The sequence below is a fragment of the Numenius arquata genome, chromosome 9, assembly GCF_964106895.1.
Source record: "Numenius arquata chromosome 9, bNumArq3.hap1.1, whole genome shotgun sequence".
In the NCBI taxonomy this organism is placed as follows: Eukaryota; Metazoa; Chordata; class Aves; order Charadriiformes; family Scolopacidae; genus Numenius; species Numenius arquata.
The window spans coordinates 44,326,638-44,339,138 of record NC_133584.1 but is presented as its reverse complement, the minus strand read 5'-3'; the positions used below and the strand labels follow the sequence as shown (position 1 = coordinate 44,339,138).

General features: G+C 44.5%; 1 protein-coding gene across 1 annotated transcript in view; it reads right to left on the bottom strand.

Annotated features, from left to right (window-relative positions):
- The window catches only part of RNF144A (ring finger protein 144A), a 65,695-nt gene extending 53,518 nt beyond the window's left edge, over positions 1-12,177 (bottom strand). Inside the window, exon 1 of the mRNA XM_074153502.1 lies at positions 11,926-12,177. The gene's annotated coding sequence lies outside the window, so the exon portion shown is untranslated. The remainder of the gene's footprint in view (positions 1-11,925) is intronic.
- Between the last annotated feature and the right edge of the window lie 324 nt (positions 12,178-12,501).

Genomic DNA, 12,501 nt, shown 5'->3' with positions numbered 1-12,501 from the left:
TCACTTGAAGTACTAGAGAGAAATTAAACAGGAGTCTAAGGGCAGGTTCAGCCTGACCTAGAATTCCACACAGATTTAACCTGACCTCATTTTGATAGTCAGTCACAAAGGGACATGAGAAGTTGCTGCTCATCTCAGGTACTTTGAGACACACATAGAATTTGACTGAAAAAATGGGAAGTTTTTTGGGTTTTGAGTTCCTTTTTTTTTTTTTTTTTTTAATTCTTTAAATGAAGGAAATTTTCATTGTAAATGCCCTAGATTCATGTTCTTACAGTCCTGAAGCACCTACGTTCTATTCTCCCTTGAAACTTGACCACACAAGAGACTGACTGGGTAAAGAGAAACACATGGGGCAACTCCTTTCAGGCCACAAAACGCCTGTCCAACATGCCACAAAGGTAGAGAGGCTACCAGAGGTACAGCTGCATTTTGTGCAGCCTACAACCAGATGGACAGACTTGGCAATGGTTTGATCACTGCTGACTGGCAGTGAGCTACATAGCCAAAACAAAGGCAAAAAGAAATTGATATAACTGCATTATCCCAAAGCAGACACCTCCTGTATCCCTGGAATTTTGTGGGGGTACTCTCCCTATGCCTGTTGGATCAGAGCTGTACAGTGACTGTCAGTGCTCTTCCCCTGTATCTTGTGCTGTAGGAGCACATTTACCAAAGGCGCTATATCAGCCGAGAGGACTATGGTCCTTTGATAGAAAATGGAATCAGATATGAAGTTTATCTCCTGTTTTCTGCCTCATATTTCCCATGCAGCCTCAAAATGAAGCCAACCAACACCCCCGTACACACGCAGGAGAACACAGAGAGAATGCCTAAAAAAAAGATGGAAATGATCCGAGTAAGAATCATCAGAAAGCAAAATACAGCTCCGTACACAGCCCCTTCTCTGTGTACACTGCTACTCACTTATGGCACAGCATGCAGTGCTGTAATTCATACCACCACGGCAGCCAAAGGCCCCCATTCAGCTTGGCTGCCTTCATGGCTAACACCAGACCATCCTCCAAGAAGGCTCTGAAAGAACTCACATCTTGCCTGTCCTACAGTGCTACTCACTCATTTACAGACACACCAGGTTTTTACAGTTAAGACTTCAAACACTTTTAAGATGTATCACCAGATGCCCAATGCTTTTGTTCGTTTTGAGACAGATTGCCCTGAAGTCACTCTCTTCTTTGCGTTTGCATGCTTTGCATACGTGGTATTTCCACAAAATAGATGGCATCTGCCAAAGCATGCTGCGCTGAGAGAAAAACTACTATATTTACATTATTCTTTTCTGAGGAACTCATCTCTTGTTTTCTTTGGCAGTTCCATTACATTACTTAACTGTTAACATCCATAGGAAATGTCAACATTCAAGAACAGTAAGTATTTTTGGAAATAATTTATGTAAAGTATCCCTATTTCAAAATATCCTCATTTCCTTGTTTCTGTGTACTGAATGGCTGCTGAGTAGGAAGGAAAATATGAAGCTGGAGGAGGTTTTTTGTATTATTATTATGAAAAGTAACTGTTTTAGAGCAATACAGGAACAGTATATTTAGAAAAAAAGTTTCTCAGGCAAATCAGGGAATCTCTTCGGATCCCTGCAGACTTCTCATCACTGCAGGTATATATTATTTTTCAATGGCAGGAGTCACCTCAACTGAAGAGAAAGTCAGTTTGGCACTTAAACTCCCAAAGCATATAATGGTACAATCACAGAAGATACAGTTAGCACAAAGTTCTCTTTAGCTTTTATAAACGCATCAAAACATGATGTGCCTATACCTGATGTCTACATTCAAGGTAAGAGGTCCATTCCAGATAGAAATAATTTAGAAGACCCAGGTTCCTTACTGTCATGTTACAGCTTTTACTATTTTTAAGTACTACAGTTCTGCATATCTTCACTGAATTGAAATAATCAAAGCTTTGACAAATGTCTGGGAGGAATCTTATTGAAGAGCCTCTGGATTTTCTCCCACTTGAGCACTGGAACATTTGGAAAGCAGACACAAAAGACTTGGGCTAACAAGAAACACCTACAGCTTCTATAAAGACCATTTCCCACAGGTTTCTTGGAAGACCCACTTGCTGATGGTCAGACACTAACTTCCTGCAGCCTTTCAGCAACTTTAAAGTGCACAGATACCTACTGTCATCCCAATACCTGTGTAGAGGTGGGGCATTCACTTTTAGCTTCAGGTAGTTCTCAGTATGACCCTTAAGCTGCTCTCTTCCATCAGGCAAACACCGACTCCACAGCCTTACCCTGTAGGTGCTGGTTTTCCTCTTCCCTTCCCAGAGGGCTGATGAGCAGCCTGCGATGTGAAGGAATGTGCCATTTCGACTTCCTAGCATTTTTACGCAGGCCTTGCAGTAATGCAGGCAGTTACACAGGCAAAAGACAGGGCTGCTGTTTCTGAAGTAGTTAAGTTGTACTTTACTTAAAGGTTATTTTCTAGGGTTGTTTCAGACCTCTCCCTCCTCCTCCTCCCTCCAAGATTAACAACTTTTTAGCATGATTGGCAAACATTAAAGAAACAAAAACGAGAAATCTTTGAACTAGAAAAGATCCAACCTTGCTGTAATCTGACAGATTTCTACTGTCTTTCATTTAAGCCCACTTCCCTTAAGTTTCTTTAACTGTACAGTTTTGTGGGGTTGGATTTTTTGTTGTTGGGGTTTTTTTGGGTGGATGAGGAAAACAAGAATTTCCTGTTTCATATCAAACTCCAGAATTCTGTGAATTCTTGAAAACCTCCATAACCAGTAGGGCTGGACAATTCCCATACGACCCTTGTTAAGGGAATCGTATGAAAGCTTCCTTGGTATTGAAAAGACAAGTCGGTTTTCATGTTAGTTGAGGTGACTTTGATAGGACATCCTGATGCGCACATCCACATATTCTTTTACCCTGGCACTCTCCACCATGTAATTTTAGTAACATTGTGTCCAGGGTAACAAAAAACTTTTGTTGGTTGCTTTAGGAGCTTTTTTTTTTTTTCCCCAAAATAGCATCATTTTCACCTTTCTTCCACAGTTCAAGATCAGAATTAGTTGACACCACAGTGACAAACACACAATGAAAAGACCGTTTCAGCCTCAAGGGGTAAGAAATGAAGCTGTATGAGAAAAGATACCAAGGTGAGAGGAAAAAGCAGAGCTCCTGAATGACCCTGCTGCCCTTCCAAGAATCCCTCCTGAAGCTGCCATGAGCAGCAGCGTTGCCTGCCAGAAAAAACACAGTACATCACTATTATTAGTACAATGAGGGGACATGACGGTTTGACTCTTCCCTATATTGGCAGCTATGTTGAATCATCCCATCCAAAAATCAACAAATCCCATTAATGAAAGTAACAGGGATTGGGCCTGTGTCGGTCTGGAGCCCAGTAAAGTAGAATCACGGAAGAGAAGAAGAGAAGAAAAATCAAACTAAAGAAACCCCCCAAAACCCATGCAGAGCTTTCAGGTAAGAGAAAAACAAAACAGTGATCTTCCCAAGAAAGAGCAGCCCCTGAAAACACGTTTACCTGTAACTATAATAAAGCTTCATAGCAGTAGTCTTAACTGAAAGGCAGAAAACACAGCATTATATTTCATTCAAATCTGTGAGCTTCAGCTGTTTTAAGGAGCTAATGGAAATGTGAAGTGACTGGTGAAAATATTTAGTGCTAACTGACAGTTTGCTCAAAAGACTATCACGCTCCTTGGATTTATGAGTCGTCTAAGGATTTGTCATAACTTGATTTTAAGCTAAATATCTAACGTGATCTGAAGCTAGAACTACATTGCTGCTCCCTCTGAAGTGAGATTTTTTCAAAGGCTACATCAACCTGGAAGAAAAGATGAGAGAGAAGTGGGTTATGACCCAACTAATGCCTTTCCATAGATGCAAAGGGGACAGCAAAACAAGCAAGAACTATACATTTTACCCTCAATAACAGTCACTGCTAAAATATTTGAGAATAGATTTCCAGACAAATCCATGCAAAGTACGTGGCTGACGCTGCTGCTCCGGTGAGACATCACATCATGGAAGAAAGAAGACAAGTATGAGTGGCTACATATTCTGACCACCACCAGGGCTGATGCCCAGTGATGGCAGTGACTCAATGGGAGCCAAGCCCTGGTGGCATTTGCTCAGGCGAGCAGCAGAGGTGAGAAACTGCAGAGGAGAGAAGGATGAACTCACACTGTGGAGAACGGCTCCCTGGAAGCCACACGGATCCAAAGTACAGGGCACAGCCAGACAGACGCACCAGAGCCAACAACAGCATGGACAAGTGCCAGGGTCAGCAGCACCGTGTAGTGCAAGCCTCGCGCAGCACAAATGCTCCTAGCATAACATTGCCCAAGGCCAGGGACTGTCATGTCACAAGATAAAGAAAAACAAACTAGCTTGGAGCCCCGAGATAAGCTTGCACCCTGCAGGTGAGTACGAATGGATGAAAAGCCATGAACTCACAGGCTTTTAACTGTTTACCATCAGAGCTGCAGATGAGATAATGGACACCGCACCCTTAGGAAGTGGTCGGTGTCAACATGTGTAGCAACTACAAAGTTCACCACCACACTGTGCTTAACAGCTCTTACAGATTTCACCTCTCAGTGATTAATAGGAAGAGTTGCCTGGTCTATTTTACCTGCAGCTTACCTGAGGCACAGAGGCTGTATGACCCCAGTTTGGTCTTAGGAACAAGCCAGAACCCAGCAGACTCCTGACATGTCTGCTCCATGCAAAGTTGCCACAGTGTCACCTTGATCCATCTCCTGCATCCTCCCAGGCAGCACACTTGCAGCCTTCCTGCATGCACAGTTGGCAAGTCTGGTCCTGGGTATCAGCCGAGACCAAACCTCAAGATGTAACGAGCACCAACAGCTCATCCGAGCTGGCACACACATCCTGCAGCGGTGACCTTGGTTATCCTACCTCTCCCAGCTTTCCAGCTGCAGCTAGGGAAGCCCAGTGGATGTCATCACTTCATCTTTGCTGGAAAGCTACACACACAACTAGGAAACAAAGACTGACATAAGCATAACCTAGTAATTTAAGTTAGAGAGAAATGTCATCTGCAAACCTTTCAAAATCTAAGATGTTAACAAATACCAGAAGTACAAAGAGCATCAGGAAAAAAAAAAAAAAAAAAAAAGACTGGAAAGCTTTAAAGTTGTGGGTTTTAAAAAAAATTTAAATGTAGACTGCCTCTCCACAAATCTAACGCGCATCCTCAAGATGTACATTTGGTCAGCACTTTTTCTACAAAGGTAAGAAATAACAGTACACATCAAAGGTAAAAGTAATGCATAATTAATCTAAAGAAAGTAGGTGTAGGTGTCTTCTCCTCTGGCTCCAAATGCATGACAAGAAATACATTATACATGAAGGAAGATGAGGGTACAACATTAATCAGATCAGCATGAAGAAACAAACAGAAGACCTTAAGATGTATTCAACGGGTATCAGCCTGCAAAATGATCAGCTAATTGAAAGAGTCACACAGGCTATGTTTATGCAAAACAAAGAGAGAAGAAAGATGTGGATGTAAGACTGAATTGCTTCAGTTTGTGTCCCATCAAGTAACATGCTCCATTCAAGGAACAATCTTTATAAAAGACAACCACAAGAATCCTGAAAGTTTCTGGGTCTCTAAAGAATCACTATTACAAGCCAAAATTAGTAAAAGAAAGAAGAGAGTCGAAATAATTATTTTTAACAGAAGGGAATTCACATAAGCAGCACATTATTATAATATATGAATAACAGTATTATAATAAAATGTTTAAAAAAACCCAGAAAGCCTTTTCTTCCTCATCATGCACTTTCTGCAGTATTATAAAGCTATCTGGGGATAAAGACTGAACACTTGCTCTTCCTCCACATTCAAAATTGTTACAGAAATATCCAAAGAGGAAGTAACAGTCTAATTTGAGATAAGGTCAAAAAAATAGGAGCACAATACAAGTTGATTTGCAAGCAACTGAGCCAGTAAAATCCAGTTTCCTAGGAAAGTGTGTCAAAGTGGTAGGAAGAGTTCAGACTGCAATCTCTCCTTCAGCAGGCATCTTTCCATCTGCCTAGGCTGCCTCCGGCCAGAAAACTTGTAGGTTTATTGGAGATAAACTTCTGCCCCTCTCACAAATGCAACAAAAATCGGTCAAAAGGTTTAAAAGCTATTAAAAGCAAGAGCAAAAGACAGACATTCACAGATAATTGCACATAATCTCTATTTTCTCAGAAAACCAGGCTAAAAATACCTATACGCTGACTGTAGATAGTCTGGTCTTGAATTTGCAGTAGCTGTTACAAGACTGACTTGTGTGGTCAGGCTTATGCCTCCAGTGCACAGAACATCACTCTCATTCCATCTGGATGGATGTATTTCCTAATGCGGGTATACAGAGATGAAGGGAAAACTGTTTCCTTCAGAAGCAACAGAAGGAAAATCAGAGTTAAGTAACACTCATTTTCCTCTTAAGAGGACATCAACATTGTCTAAAGCATCAGGCCAAAAAAAATACAATTGCCTTAAGAAATATGGCATGACCCCTCCTGTCACCCCAGGGAGGAGGCATTTGGGCAGGGAGAGGGCTCTGCACACCCACACCACTAGAGCTATCCTGCCTGGTCACTGTAGGCAGGCAGCCCACCCTGAAAATGGAGTGTGAATTCCTCCAGGGGGGGGTCCTGATGTCATGTAACAGCCCAGAGTACCTGGCAGCAACTGGGCATTTCTCACAAGTCCTTCAAGCAAGAGCATCTGGCTGGACTGCGCGCTCAGGGCCACAGCAGATCCACCATCCTGAACTACCATGTAGATCATGCTGCATGCATAGCTTCAGCAGTCATCTAGCACGCTCATCTACAGCAATAACAGAAAGACTGATCTGCCAGAAAGATCCTTATAAATACCAGAAAAAGATAAATAACTACAGGTTCTTCATCACTGGAAGCTTTCAATGAAACACCCGCGAACACAGGTTGGGTGGAGAATGGATTGAGAGCAGCCCTGAAAAGAAAGATTTGGGGGTGTTGGTTGAGAAGCTCAACATGAGCTGGCAATGCGTGCTGGCAGGCCAGAAAGCCAACTGCATCCTGGGCTGCATCAAAAACAGCACAGCCAGCAGGTTAAGGGAGGTGATGCTGCCCCTCTACTCTGCTCTGGCAAGACGCCACCTGGAGTACTGCATCCAGCTCTGGGGCCTCCAACATCAGAAGGACATGGACCTGTTGGAGGCCACGAAGATGATCAGAAGGCTGGAGCACCTCTCCTATGAAGACAGGCTGAGAGAGTTGGGTGGGGTTGAGCAGCCTGAAGAAGAAAAGGCTCCGGGGAGACTTTATAAAGGACTTCCAGTACCTAAAGGGGGCCTACAAGAAAGCTGGGGAGGGTCTTTTTACAAGGGCATGTAGCAACAGGACAAGGGGTAACGGTTTTAAAGTGAAAGAGGGGAAATTTAGATTACACCTTAGGAAGAAATTCTTTACTGTGAAGGTGGTGAGGCACTGCAACAGGTTGCCCAGAGAAGTCATAGATGGCCTATTACCTGAGGTGTTCAAGGCCAGGTTGGATAGAGTTTTGAGCAACCTGATCTAGTGAAAGATGTCCTTACCCATGGCAGGGGGGTTAGACTAGATGATCTTTGAAGGTCCCTTCCAACCCAAACCATTCTGTGATTCTATGATCAGTGATAACCTGGTTTCTTCACCACTTCTGCTGCCCCACCACGAACAGGCTGTATAGGTCTGACACAGTCTGTGAATACCAACTACCTGCAACAAGAGGCAGCTACTTTGGGTCTGCAATGCTCGAGAAAATGAAAGCTTCATTATCAGCATGCCCAAATCTAGAATGGATTTACCTCAAGGGCAATGTGATGAGAAAGTCACCAGAAGTCATATTAACTTCAGTAAAGTCAGTGTGGGTGGGACAGTACGCAATCGCTTTGGACAATTCTGCCAGGTCTGGCCCTTAACAGACATTGTTTAAAGAAATCCAAGACTAGATTCTAGATATATAGATACAACATTATATATATAAAATATAACATATTATATATATATATATGTATAGACAAACATAACTACATGTAAGAGGAGATTAATGTCTGTTAGATGAAGAAATCCACACATGGTTCCCACTATGGATCTTCACCAGCAATAAAACATGAAGCAGACCATCTGGTAAACAGCAACAGCAGAAATAATTAGCATAGGAAGATGATCACATAACGGATTATGGTGGGCCAATAATGGATTGTTGCGTTAATATATTTTCCTAAATTCATCTTCATATTCCTCACTAGCTAAATATAAGTCTCCTCCACAAGGGCTGGATGTATACAACAGTTGTCAGGTATTATCCAATTCTTACGCTGCTGATGACCTACTTACTAGAGGCCGGAGCTGGGATGAAGGCAGGTTAGCTGACCATCTCCAGGAACCACAGTGATAGCTTTCACAGATTGCTCAAGTTCATAGTGGAGTTTTATGGTAACAGGAAATAAACCAAATACTCCAGACACAGAACAGTCAGTAAAAATTCCAAGTGAAATCAAGAGTAAACCTAAAGACTCCAAAAGTCTGGAACATCGCTACTCACAAGCAAAGGTGTGATCAATACAAACAAAGTTGAGCACTTGTATATAGTGAAAAAAATTATGCCTGAACCTGCTAAATCAGAATCTGTTATTTTCCAGACAAACTGCAAGACCCATCTTCATTTCAGATGATCCTTTGGATATTATACAGCAGAAAAAGCTTACATTAAGTAAGTTTTAGTCCATTTCTTCAACCATAAGTCCTTTCCATTCAACACAAACAGGATGCAGTTACATTAATCTATCGTAGTGGTACCTGGAGGATAACAACAAAGTATTTCAATGCAACAACCTACCACTCACTTGCTACTCTTTGAATAAAAAGATGGAAATGATGCTATAAAAAGGAAATAATATTGTCTTGCCAAGACTAGAACCATCTGATGAGATTTTTTTTCCTCACAGTAATTAAATCTACCAGACACATTGGTTCACTCTCTGTTCCTCATTTTCCTCAGCCTTTTTGAGGAAGGACACTTATGGTGTCACCACCACAAATGGCACCATCAGCAAACAATCAAGCTATTTGAAAATCCGCTTTGTACTAGCACTGCCAGCTCCAGTATTCACTGACAGCATATGCAGAAAAGCTGTAAGCATTTCTGATCTGATTATGAAATAGAAAAATCATCCCCATTGCTTTGCCGCATCCAGCCAGAGGAGCAAGTGCATTTTCAACAGCTCCTCCCAGCCATCAGAAGTGAAAAATAGAAGTTACCATTATGATCTTTTTGTCTGATCTCCTTCAAAAGGAGAGAGAAGGATGAACATTATGAGCTGCTTTCTGCAAAGCAGAATAGAAAAGGGTCCTGTCTTATAAAAAGAACAGCTGACCACAGCTTAAGTTAGACACAACAGAATTGCTAAACCATTCAAACCGAGTGGTGGGTTGGTTTGTAATTGTTTTTTGTAATTTTCCTTTTTTGTAACTCAAGACACAAAAAGGAATGCAGTTAAAAAATACATCTCCTAATCAGACCATAAACTATTAACTCAACTGCCTAACTATTAATGCAACTCCACAGGAAACACTGTGAGAAATAACAGGCACCGACTCCCCTGCTACATTCAGGTCTCTCGGAGAGAAAGGGTCTACGTGCACAGATCAAGCTGCGGGATCATCAGAGTTGTTCTTTTTCCCTGCATCAGCACTGGGAGGGCAAACAACAGTTTTCTGCCAGCCTATGAGAGCATTCTTGTAAATACAGCAGATACACTGAAGCCATTCATACCCCCAGTACGGCACTGCAGCCAAAACTCACGGTTAAGACAGCAGCCTTGTCCTTTGGCTTAACTGAAAGGAAAGTTGTCAGAAGTTATAGAAAAAAATAAAAACACCACCACAGAAAATATGACAAAGACTTGGAATGTAGTACTAGAAAAAAATGTTAGAAACAAAAGCAGTTAAACAAATACATAGTCTTTTTTTCCCCCAAAAAAAGTTAGTGCCTTAAAACAGTGAAATATGGAAAAAACCCAGAGTGTAAGTGAAGATAACTCACAATGCTACACTGTGCTTCAAGGGCAAAAAATCTACAATAACTGTTTGTAGATGATAAACACATGATTTGATCTAGCAGCTCCCAGAATAGGAATCAGGGCAATTTAGAAAGCCAGCAGGGGTGGGGAGGGGGCGAGGTGGAAATCAACTCTTTGTTTGACCTAAAGGATGTCTCATTCAACGTAGTTATACCCGATCGAAACATCCGTCACTGTACTCGTATTTCAATCACAGATGGTTTCTCCCCCTCATGAACAATATACAGATTGCACAAGAGGATAATGAAACATGATGGCCAGGGAAAGGAGGGATAAAGGAATAAAACTTCATCATGAAAAAAAGCCCTGTATTTTTCAAGTAGCACCTGAGCAAAAGCAATGCTTCCCCCCCTCTCCCCTGCCCCTAATTTTTTCCTCACTGGATCTTGCTTCTGTCTGGTATTTAACAAACTTCAAGTCAGGTTACCTTGACCGATGTCCTAACATTACCAGGGGATAGTCACTCAGATTCTCCCGCGCTGTAAAGTCCCATCTTAAGTATAAACAGAGCAGTTCCTTTAAAGGCACAGATCTGCCCCTCAGCACACCACATCCCACACACACCCTTCTCCCCGCTCCCCCAGCCCCTTTACTACACCTCGCCTCTAGAAGAGAAGCACACACGAGCAAACAGAAAGGCCAGCAACCAGGAGTTTAACTCTGAACTCCTGATGTCATCCCTCCAGTAGCACTCTGCCCAAGAACACTGTAACTTCAGCTGTGGCCACCCCTGGGGCAGCCCTGATAAGCTGATGTGAAATGAAGCAATCCATTTCACAATGTAAACAGTTGTTTGGCTACACGGGAACGATATAAACAAACGGATCTATTTATAAATCATCACTCGGGCTTGTTGTAGAACAGGGAATAATATGTTCCAGGGCAGAAATTACAGTATTTCCAAGAATACAGTGGGAATTCAAACAGCAAACAGCTTGTATCTTCTTCCACCAGTCTGCCCCACTGACACTGACAGTTCCAGTTCTTTAGCAACAATAAAAACAGACTAATACAGGGCCCGGTTTTTCAGGAGTGAGATACCCTTGATTTAAAAAGACATTGGGGATCAGGGGGCAGGAGGCAACCTCATAATCATACATATGGCTTCTTCCAATACCTCAAAAAAGTCAACGGTAGCATCTCTTAAGCGCAGTGAGGGAAGAAAAGAAATACAGGCATGAAAAAAAAGAGTCCTACTCCTACTTTTCCCACCCTTGTAACCCAAAGAAGCCAATTTCTCCCCAAACCCCACACCTCACTTCTATCCGAGGGCATTAGCGGTGGATGTCAACCCGCACGCTCCTTTATTCATTATTTTTTACCCCCTCGAAGCGCGGCTGCCGCACACCGGAGTGTTCCCAGCAGCTTCAGCTCACCTATGGAGATCACAGACCGGAGAACACGCGGGTCCAAGGAACCGCTGTCGTTACGTGCCCGACAACAGCCGCACCGCCCCGCGCCCGGCCGTACCCTCCTCACGCAGCCGAGCCACCCCCCGCTCCCCAAACACCCCCCCACCGGCCAAGGGGCGCCCACCGCAGCGGGTGGCGCTGGGTGCCGGGGCAGCGGGAATAAGGCTGGTTCTGCCCTTACGGCACCCCGCGGAGGAGGCCCGCAGCCCGCCGACGGCCATGTGCGCCCCAAAAGGGCGGGCAGAGCCCTTTACATAAGGGGATGCGGGTGCCCGGCGCCGCCTCCCGCCGCCCCGCCGGGGAGCGGGGACGCTCCCTGCCCATCCCCGGCGGGGGTACTCCCGCCTCCCCCGGGACGCCTTACCCTGCCGCTCCAGCCTCGGCCGGCGCGGGGCGGCCCGCGGAAGGTGCGCGGCGCCCCGCGCTATCCCGCGGAGCCGCGACAGGGCACCGCCGCCTCAGGCATGGTCTCCACCCCCCGCGGCGCCCTCAGCCGCGGAGCCGGAGTGTGCGCGGCGGGAGCTGCTCCCGGGCTTTTCCCCGGCGGAGGCGTAGGAGGAGGAGGAAGAGGGTGCGGTGAGGGCGGGCGCCATTAACCGCCGCGCCGCCGCCGCCCGCTTTGAAGCGGCCGCCCCGCGCAGCGGCGCCCCCTGGCGGCGGCGGGAGGCTCCTCCCGGCCCGGCGGGCGCGGGGGTTTCCCGCCTGGAAGCGCCGGGAGTGATCCCGGCCCGGCTGCCGGCGGCGGCGGCCCCCTTGGGCGTGCTGTGCTGCGAGTTTCCCCATATTTTAATATATATTTTAATATATTTTTGTTATGGTTCCCCCGTATTTTATTTTTGTAAAATATTCTTTATGGTTTCCCCGTATTTTAATATTTTTTTTTTAAGGAATCGCATCTAGGGTTGCCTCAGTGTGACGCCCCCCGGCCCAGCAGGGCATC